Source organism: Solanum pennellii, chromosome 5, assembly GCF_001406875.1.
Source record: "Solanum pennellii chromosome 5, SPENNV200".
Taxonomy (NCBI): domain Eukaryota; kingdom Viridiplantae; phylum Streptophyta; class Magnoliopsida; order Solanales; family Solanaceae; genus Solanum; species Solanum pennellii.
Genome location: NC_028641.1, coordinates 35,809,998 through 35,819,834, shown reverse-complemented (window position 1 = coordinate 35,819,834; position 9,837 = coordinate 35,809,998). Strand labels below are relative to the sequence as shown.

Here is a 9,837-nt window from a genome sequence, read left to right as displayed (position 1 = left end):
GAGGTACCAAGTTTAGAAGGCTATGATTGGTCCAAAGGGCAAGTCACAAACGGATTTCTCGGTTATCAAAAAAAGGATTTTGCAGAGACTTTCGAGATCTTCCAAAGTATTGATGACAAGGTGGGTATACTGTAATTTGAAATTTTCTTTTTTTTCCTGTATTTTTGTCTATGCTCAACTTCTTTGGCTTACTGTTTAGGTTATTGGATTTCTGCTTCTGAACATGTATCTGCATACCTACACTCTATCATAAACTGGATCAGTCCTGGAACAATCTATATATTCCTCTATCTCCAAGCGCAGTGCCTTGTTTGAACAACTTGTGATCTTCCTGACTACGAAATCTCTGGAAGGTCTTCGTGCAAGTCAACTTGCATGTATGGTAACCATTATTCCAAACTTCTATGTTTATATCATGTTAGTGCATTCTATGTTCTCTTTTTATTGATTGAGTTTGCTGTTATTCTTGGTCTAGGTTGTATTATTTCAGAACAATGGTAACAGTGGTGGCTGTTCAGAAAAGCAACCTTTGCATCCACTGTATCTCTGCTACTCCAGATGAATCCATTCTTCAAAAGTTCTGGAAGCTTTGTTATCGCCAACTAAATATTCCAGGTGTTTTTTGCTCTCCCTGTCAATCAATGTTTTCTCCAAATTCTTGGTAGTTGTAGGACATCTTACATCAACGGCCTCCCACTCCAACTCCAGAGGTTCATCGTTATAGATGCCCAAGCGACTTAAAGAATTTTTAACTAATATAGCTTTTTGGTTTCAGGTGGTTCCATGTTTCTATTTGATCGGAATTTGGAAAGTACTACGAGATTTCCGTAATGGTCACCATTGGAGGAAGAAGAAGGATGGTGAAATTGTTAATGAAACTCATGAAAAGATGAAGGTATGCTCTGTCCTTAAGCTCACTTGCTCTTATCATGTTCTTGTAGGATGCTGGTTAATTAGTATCTATCGGTGGAGTTGTCTATGTTTTTCTGATTTCTCTTTTCAAGATCTCTAGTAAAAACATGAGATTGCCTGTGTTTAACAGCTACGGGTTTTATCTATGATTTATTTTATCACAGACATACTTTTTTTTGATATCTCTACTGCTTAAAAGCTACTTCTAGGAAATCAAGTTATTTTTTTGGGGTGGGGGAGGGTGCAAGTTTATTGATATTGTGGGGGAAAATACTCTATAAGAGAAATATATCAATACTAGAAAAGGGTTCCCCACAAAGTTTACTTTCCAATTGTCCTCAATCAGTCACTTAAATTGGTGGTGTTTTGTCCAAAAATTTAGGAATATAAAAGGCTTCACCACTGGTTCTTCCTCTGTATTACAAATTAAGTGCAAGGGCGCATGATCTTCTGGTTAAGTGGTGTACCTCAGATGACGGAAATAGGTTCATGAACTCCTAATTTTACAACATTCTAACGAGTCTCTTGAAAATACAATGCTCCTCTATTCTTTCTTCCACCATGTAAAATTATTTCCTGAGTATTTTATTTCCACTAGACCACAATTTTTGATGCATTGTGTAAAGTCCAATGCTTCTTGCTGTAAGAAAGGTAGTCCGCCTTGTTTTCGACATTGTCCTGCTATCTCCTCCATATGGATTCCCATAATTCAAGTTTGTCATCATCATTACATCTTTCATATATTACAATGATTAAAAGCTCCACATCATTACATTTTACACTCATTGTCGCTTGTTGTATGGAGTCTTTCACTAGTTGTGCAGTCCATCCCTCCTCCAAAAACAACTAAATCTTTGATGTACATTTACAAAAAGCATTCTTGAAGCCAATTATTTTGGTTTTCCTATCATATGTGGTCCTTGAAAAGGTTCCATAAGAGCTATAAATGAGTATTGATGTGTTATATTTAGGTCTATTAGCCTCTCAAAAGCTTTTTGTGTGTAAACAGACATAATATTCCAAAAGATAGTACTTCTAATCATTGATCACTATAACTTATCTTTACTACGCCTTGTTCTAACTTGAAGAGGGATTGTTTTATTTCCACTCTTCATGTTATCCATTTGCCGGGGTGATAAGTCTCTGTTTCTTGATCTTCATCCTCTTCTGTATCTTCTCTCTTTTTTACTTGATCTTCTATCAATTCTTGACCATCAGGAATACCGTCCCACTCTTCCCATTTCTTTTTTGGAGTCACTTCATTAATTCTACCCTCCGGCTGGCAGTTCTCCCCTCTCTCAAAAACTGCCTCATTATTTTTGTTTGAACTTTACTCATCATCCACCTCTTTCCTACGTCCCTCTTCGAGTTAGGACTCGTCAATTTCATCAAACATGATGTGCAGGTTTCTCCAATCTGTTAACAACTCTTATCCTCTCCCATAGTTGTTATTTTTGTTAAAAGAAAGTGTCATTCACCCAGCCTTTTGTAGTTTCTTCCGTCTTCCCTTTCCCTTCTGTAGTATTAATCTTCTTGTTGTTTTGGGCACTCTCTACCTCCTCCTCGTTCTGATCAGGTTCTTGTTTTGCCAAGGCCGCAAACTGATTTGTCGTTATGTCGACATTTGTTTGTTCCTCAGGTTTCTTACACCACACTTTTTCTGGTTTTCTTCTTTCATATTGCCATTCCCTTCAATTTTTCTTTGTCTTCTGCTTAGTGAATTGTCCATCTTCCTTGTTTTCTCTGTAGCCTCTTTTGGTTGATTCATCTCCTCCTTTCCTGTAGTTTTTTCCTCCTTATTAGGATATAGTTTCAGGTGGATGACATAGCACTGCTGATCGTCATGATCTTGTTGTATCCTTCTCCGTAATCTCTCCTGTTTGTTTTCTAATGCCCACATAAATCCTTTTGGGGAAATTTCGTAGATCTACTTCAACTTTAACCCTTGAGCAACTTGGTCTAGTTTAATTCTTTTATAGCAAGATCCACCTGGAGAGTCTTTCCAACCGCTGCCCGCTAATAACGAAAATATTGACACCTTCCCAAAAAAATTTGGTGGCAAGGATGGAAAAGAGATGCATGTGATTTCCTCCTTCGGATCAAATAATGACTCCCACTTCGAAGTCCTCATGGGGTATATATATGTCCAATTTTCGATGTGCAATATAAAAAGCTGGCTTTGAGAGTAGGCTCACGTAGTCCTCCAAATTAAATGTCCTGATCAACGTGTTGTTGCTCAAGAGGCCTATATTGCATTCACCTTCAACTCGTATTGTTTTGGGATCAATCTACGTAGGTCGTGAATGTTCGGCCATCCTTATGAGAATTGTCTGATTATCGCATATTGCATTCTCGTTCTGTATCATCTCCACTTCCTCGCAAATCACTCTAGGCTCTCCGTGAAGATAAGTAACAGGTTTTATAGTAATAGGTTTTTTGTTGACTGATGGTACTCGTAGCTTATCAAAAGAGTGCTGTTTCACAATGTGTTCTTGTGAGGCCACCAGCGTGTGTGGTGGCCATGTACTTTAAGAAATGGTTTTGTAAAAAAAACAATCTTCTATCCAACAATATACATAGATGTTAATATGAAACTTGTTTTTCCAATATCAATGTCACTGAAAGAGGAATGTTGTGTGCATGTACTTTAAAAAATTGCAAGGTCAATTGTTTTTGTTATATCAACAGATAACTATTACTTGTAAGTTGTTGAACTTGGGAATGTATATTCATTATGGTGCAGTAAGTATCCCATTGATGTTCATGTGCTTATATATTATTTCCAAAACTGCATGACAAGGATAAAAACTCAAATTTGGTCATATATATATAGCATGCATCAACTGGAAGGATAGTTCTTGTACAAAACTTGTGTAAGTTGTTATTTAGCAACATAGTTCTTACCATATCTCAATCAGAAGAACCATTTTAAAACTCAGGACGAGAAGACATGATCCTAAACATATAATCACTGAACCAAGGAAAGCCAAATTGGAAAAACAAAGAAAAGATGAAATAACAAAATTGGAAGGCCATTTTTATAACTTGCACAATCTTGAATCCCCAAAATTAATAGTCAGATAATGAGTCTACACTCTTTCTCTTCTCTTTACTTTTTCCTTTTATTTTATAATGGTGGTGTTTGCCGAAATCAGCTTGCACGCCTCTTTACTTTTTCCTTTTATTTTATAATGGTGGTATTTGTCGAAATCAGTTTTCACGCCTCTCTCCATGTATCTAGTGTGATTTGCATGTATTTGAGGATCTCACGTGCATTTTTTCATATTTCACCTCTCTCCCTATTTTAGTGTATTTGGTAACAAAAATATATGTGTTTAGGTGTATCTAATATGAAATTATTATTTAATAAAAAAATATATAATTATTTCAAACTATAGGAAGAACTAGGTAATTTGCCCGCGCTCTGCGCGTTTATAAATATTAATTACATTAAACTTGCAAATATTTTTTTTCTAATTATTCATACATTAAATATAATGTAAAAATAGGTTCTTAGAAAATATTAGGAATATTTCAACATGAATTTGATTATTTTTCATTATCACATAACTCAAGAACCTCTAATGAATGAAATATTGACGAAATAATAAATCATTGGTTCTTTAATCAACATTAAAAGAAACATAAAGAAGTAAATATGAATATATATACAAAGGCATTTCATAATAAAAAAAAACATTTAAGTTGCATAGATTACACATTTTTGATATACGAGGAGAAAATTCAAAAGATTGTTAACATATTCAAAAAAAAAAAATTACGCTTGAACATGAAAACAATTAAAACTTCTGAACTTGCATAATGAATTTCTTCAATTGATAAGTGAGAAATTTCAATCTATTTAAAAATAGATAATATATAATATTATATATGGTACTTTTAAGTTATTGAATTTAATATAAAATATCAATACATGAATTCTTGGAACTGAGTATAATAAATTATATTCTTCACAATGAATATATGTAATATATGTGTTATATGTTCAATATAACCGGAGACAATAACTTTGCAGGAGTTTAAAACATGTACTCAAAAACAACAATTAATATCGTAAGAATAAATTAATGAGTGTAAAAAAACATACCAAGATATGTAGAAACAGAATGCAATAGAAAGAAAAAAATTGATACTGAATGCACAAGTTTCCTTTAAGAAAATTATTCCCCTTCAATATCAGAGGTTTAAAGCATTATATCCTCTCAGGATGAAACAATGTTATTCACCAACCTATTGATACAAAAGTTGTGGTGTTATTAAGTCAGTCAACACGAATATTAAATTTTTCGAAAGTAGAAGAAGAAGATCAGAATTTTTGTTGTTTAAAAATGAGAGAAAATTTAACTATTTATAGACAACTTAGGGTAGTGTGAACAAATCTTTATTGTGCCTTATCAGAAAGATTATAACTATTTTGAAAAATTACGACCCATAGGAAACTTCACTTTTTTTCATAAAAGTTGCAACTTTTCATAAAGTCGCAACTCTTCATTAAAGTCGCAACTTTTCATAAAACTCACAACTTTTGATAAAAGTCGCAACTCTTCATAAAGTCACAGCTTTATGAAAAGTCCCATCTTTTCATGAAAAAGGAAGGCTAGTTTTGAAAATAAATAATTTAAAAAGGAATTCTTGATTGTGGTGACGCCACGTAGGCTGGCCTAGGGTTCTCTTTTATATAAATATATGATATGATAGTTACCCTATGCTTGAAGAGTTGGTTTTCACCTCTGGATAAATAAAATTACCAAATTGAATTTTAAAGGAAGTCAAGAACACCAATGAGAGACCATGTTAAATCTTCTCTCCAAGTTGTAGTAATATTTTCATAATAAGGTTACTTTACTTTGGTTTTAGCGTAAATCAAGAAAAACAAAACCATTTTTTTTTTTATTTAATATATGACTTCAATAAAAATGAATGTGATATCACATTCACTTTCGACCCATATGAAATAATTTATTTTGAACTGGTAACTAAAAGCTGCTTTCTTTTGCTTTTCCAGGATTTTAAATCTTCTGTCTTTCTGGTGAAAGAGGCATTTTTTCAGAATGGTAAGAAGGAAGCTCGTAGAATCTTGTGTAAAAGAATTGAACTTCTGTGTTACTGAGAGTCGTGGGGAATTACAGGACTCGGTCCCTAACAAATCAAAGGGGATTGAAGATGAGCTCATTATCAAACTTAAATCTTCTATGATAGAAGTTGATGTATGTGCCCTTAACAAATTAAAGGTGATTGTTTTGTTGATGCAGCTTGGTCAAATGTACAATTGTAGTCGTTAAAGGATGGTGATGGTGATGGTGATGATGAATACTCACTGCTTGTTGACTTGAACAGGTTGTATGAACTTCAATTGTCAAGGAAAATACCCATTGAAAGCTTGCATAAAGATCTTGCAGAGATTCTCAAAAACTTCAGAAGTATTGATGACGAGGTGGGTACATTGTAGTTTGAGTAATTCTTTTTCTTAGTCTTGCCAATACACAACTGCTATATTTACTTGTTTAGATTATTAGATTTTATTCTTTCTAACATGTCTCCTGTCAGTGCCTTTTATTCTCTTTTGGTTAATTGAGTTTGTTGTTTTTCTTGGTCTAGCTTTGTGTTGTTTTTTCAGAACAATGGAACAATGGTGGTTGTTTCAGAAAAGCAACCCTTGCATCCACAGAGCTTTTTGGGTACACTCCAGATGAATCCATTCTTCAAAAGTTCTGGAAACTTTGTTAATGCCAACAACATATTCCAGGTGGTTTTTGCTCTCCTATTCATTGTTTTCTTTCAATGCGTGGCAGTTGTAGCTCAAATGATACTGTTGTATGGAGGAATATTGTATGGCTCTAATAGAATTATATTTAAACTGTAGAAAAGCCTGCATCTAGACAATTAATTTTTGGTATCATGCTTCATATTATAGCACATTTATTTATTGAAGAAACTTGAATTAGAATTGAGACGCCATGTAGTCTGACTTTCTCGTTAGATTTCCATTAAATCTCTATGGCTAAGTTTAGCTGTTAACAAAGAAGGGCCAAAACTACCCTTCACCTATGCAAATTGGTAATCATTGTTGTTGAAAAGTTGGTTGCTATTGACGCAGTTCCTAAGGTTAGGTGTATTATGTTTTCAACTAAGAGAATATAGGAACTTCTAAGAAAAAATTAGGAGAATTTTAAATATACATCTTTTTGTGTATTTGTTCAGTAAGGCATGGGGTCTTCCGTTTCCAAAGATTGTGGATCTCGCATTCGTATTTCCACATTGGGTCTCAACCATGCTCCATTACAAATCTTCCAACAGTATTAGAGTATTGGTTCCAAGAGATCGACCTTTCACTTGCTAATAATTAATGAATCTAGTTTTTTTAAGATCTAAAAATATATCAATATTGTGGAATGGTCAAATCTTCTAGCTTGCCTTCTCCATTTGATGTCCCTTTTCAACCAATGACTTCCCAAGTATATGGGAAGGGCAATCGTGTAGCATTTTGATCGCTTTTGGAGCCACACTACAATTAAAGGCCTATTGTGATTATTCAGTAAGAATTACTCATTTCTCTTTGAAAAGTCACTTTACCTTATCAGTTCCCAAAAAAAAGTCACTACAGATAATCTTGTTCTTTGAATGTGACTTGCTTCCTTCCTATTCAAGGAATGAAACCATCAGAAGCTTTGTTGTGCTTGCTTGCTTCAATTCCTCTTTAATAGATTCTTATTAGATTTTACTTTGTTGTTGAGTCTTTTTTGTTATATCTATTGAGATGGTTTACACAAGCTTATTATAGGACGTTCATTCATTCATTTGCAGATATTTTTGAAAGCCTTGGAGCAACTTTAAATGTTGCTAAACCAACAAAAGGTTCATTTGCTAAACCAACAAAAGGTTCAAGTGTGGCTAAATTTTTGACCGGGGATGTAGGTGAGCTATGTGTATTCTTCACATGGCAAATTACTTTCTTGTTATGTTTTTTTATCCATATATCTGTTAATCTTCCTAATGATCTTATCTCATTTGGTAAGGCTGCAGAAGGAGCAAGAATTGTATTGGTGTTGATTTAAATGCTAGCATATTTGAGCAAGGTAATTAATTGTCCCTTACACATTCTTGATCCATTATTTTATAATTCCTTCCTTGTAACTTCTCAATGCAGCTAATTCACCAGCTAGTTGTTGTAGAATTGTGATTGTCGTTGTAGTGACTTCCAAAAACTTTAGAACTATTGATGTTTAAGATATATCACTTGTACAATATGCTTTGTATAGTACCTCTCAAGTACTGACACATACTCTACGCTACATCTTCTCGTGATGTAGGTTCAGGTGCTCAACATTCAGATCACGTGGAGATCGATTCTCGATCCATATTAAGCAATACTGTGGTGAGTCCTCATTCTTTGAGAACGATTGACATGTATGTTTTATAGTCAATCTTCCATCTAAGTTTCAGTTTTTTTAGAGTTAGTTGGGGGCATGTGTCCCAACATCTCTATTCAGTTCGAGGATTTTATTGAGACATAATTTTTGTCACGCCCTGAGGTTACCTTGAGAGTTGGCAAATCATAAAAGCATAATGGATAGATCAACACCTTAAAAAATCTTTAAAACCTTACCTTAAGAAATCTAAACCCCTACGAAACCCTAAACCTTACGGAAAAACCCTAAACCCCAAGAAGTCAAAAACCCTAAAAAAGCCTTTAAAAACACCAAATCTAAAAAACTCTTAAAACCCCTACCCCCTAAAAAAATCCTAAATATAATAAAATCCTAAACCCTAAGAACCCTATAATCGTAAAAAATCGTGAAAAAACCTTTGAAAACCTGAACCTTAAAAAACTTTAAACCTGAAAAATTCTACAAAACATAAGTCCTAAACCTTGAACCTTAAAAAACTCTTAATTAAAAACCTAGACCTAAAATTCTAAATCCTAAGAAACCTTAAACCCTTCACCCTAATCCTTAAGGCTAAACAAAGGAAACCCTAAAGCTTAAGAAATAAAAAACCTTTAAAAAAATATAAAAACCCTAAAAAAATTCAAATCTCTAAGAACCCTTTAATCATAAAAAAAATCATAAAAATCCTAGAAACCCTAAACCTAAAAAATCCTCTAAACGTTAAAAAACCTTAGAAATCTTCAACCCTAAAAACCCTTAAAAAACCAAACCCTTAGAAATCTTAAATGTTAAATCATATACCTTAAGAAACTATAGATCCTTTACTCAAAACTATAAGGCTAAATCCTAAACGCCACACCTTATGAAACACTAAGAAAACCTAGATCCTAAAACCCTATTAAATCCCTAGAACTATAATACCCCAAAAAACACAATAAATCCATTTAAAATCCTAAGCCCTTAAAGAAAACCCTAAACATAAAATCCTAAGTACCACCGTAAATCTTTAGAAATCTAAAATCTTAAAAAGATCTAAGCAACCCCAAAAACATTTAAAACACAATTATAAAAATCATAAACCCTGAAAAAGGTAAAAAAAATCTTTAAACCTAAAGTTCTAAGCCATGAACCTTTAACCAAGAAACCCTAACATAAGCTAAGAAACTCAAGAAACACTAAATCTTAAATGTTAATACCCTAAAACCTAAGATCCTAAACCCTAAATCCTAAAAAAAAACTTAACCTAATCTATTACTATTTAAAACCAAAACCTTATCCTAAGCAAATCCTAAATACAAAAAAACACTAAGTGTTTAACCTGAACCCTAAAAACAACAAAAAAGAACTTCATAAACTCTTAACCTTAAAAATCCTTAAAAAATCTTAAACCTAAAACCCGAAACCCTAGAAAACCCTACACCATTAAAGACCCAAAATAAGCCTAGGAAATCTTAAATGCTAACTGTCAACCCTAAGCCTTTTGAAACCCTAAATCCTAGGAAAAACTTAACACTAA

General features: G+C 33.4%; 1 long non-coding RNA gene across 41 annotated transcripts in view; it reads left to right on the top strand.

Annotated features, from left to right (window-relative positions):
* Window positions 1–9,837, top strand: part of LOC107020486 — a 28,569-nt gene continuing 18,732 nt past the window's right edge. For 37 of the 41 annotated variants that reach the window (XR_001456923.2, XR_003578210.1, XR_003578206.1 and 34 more), the window contains exons 1-10: window positions 1–120; window positions 200–377; window positions 476–615; window positions 776–895; window positions 5,939–6,164; window positions 6,271–6,367; window positions 6,532–6,679; window positions 7,738–7,848; window positions 7,950–8,009; window positions 8,244–8,308. This is a non-coding gene — a long non-coding RNA (uncharacterized LOC107020486). Of the gene's footprint in view, window positions 121–199; window positions 383–475; window positions 616–775; window positions 896–5,938; window positions 6,165–6,185; window positions 6,368–6,531; window positions 6,680–7,737; window positions 7,849–7,949; window positions 8,010–8,243; window positions 8,309–9,837 lie in introns of all 41 variants that reach the window. The other 4 variants (XR_001456919.2, XR_003578216.1, XR_001456932.2 and 1 more) reach the window with 4 other exon arrangements.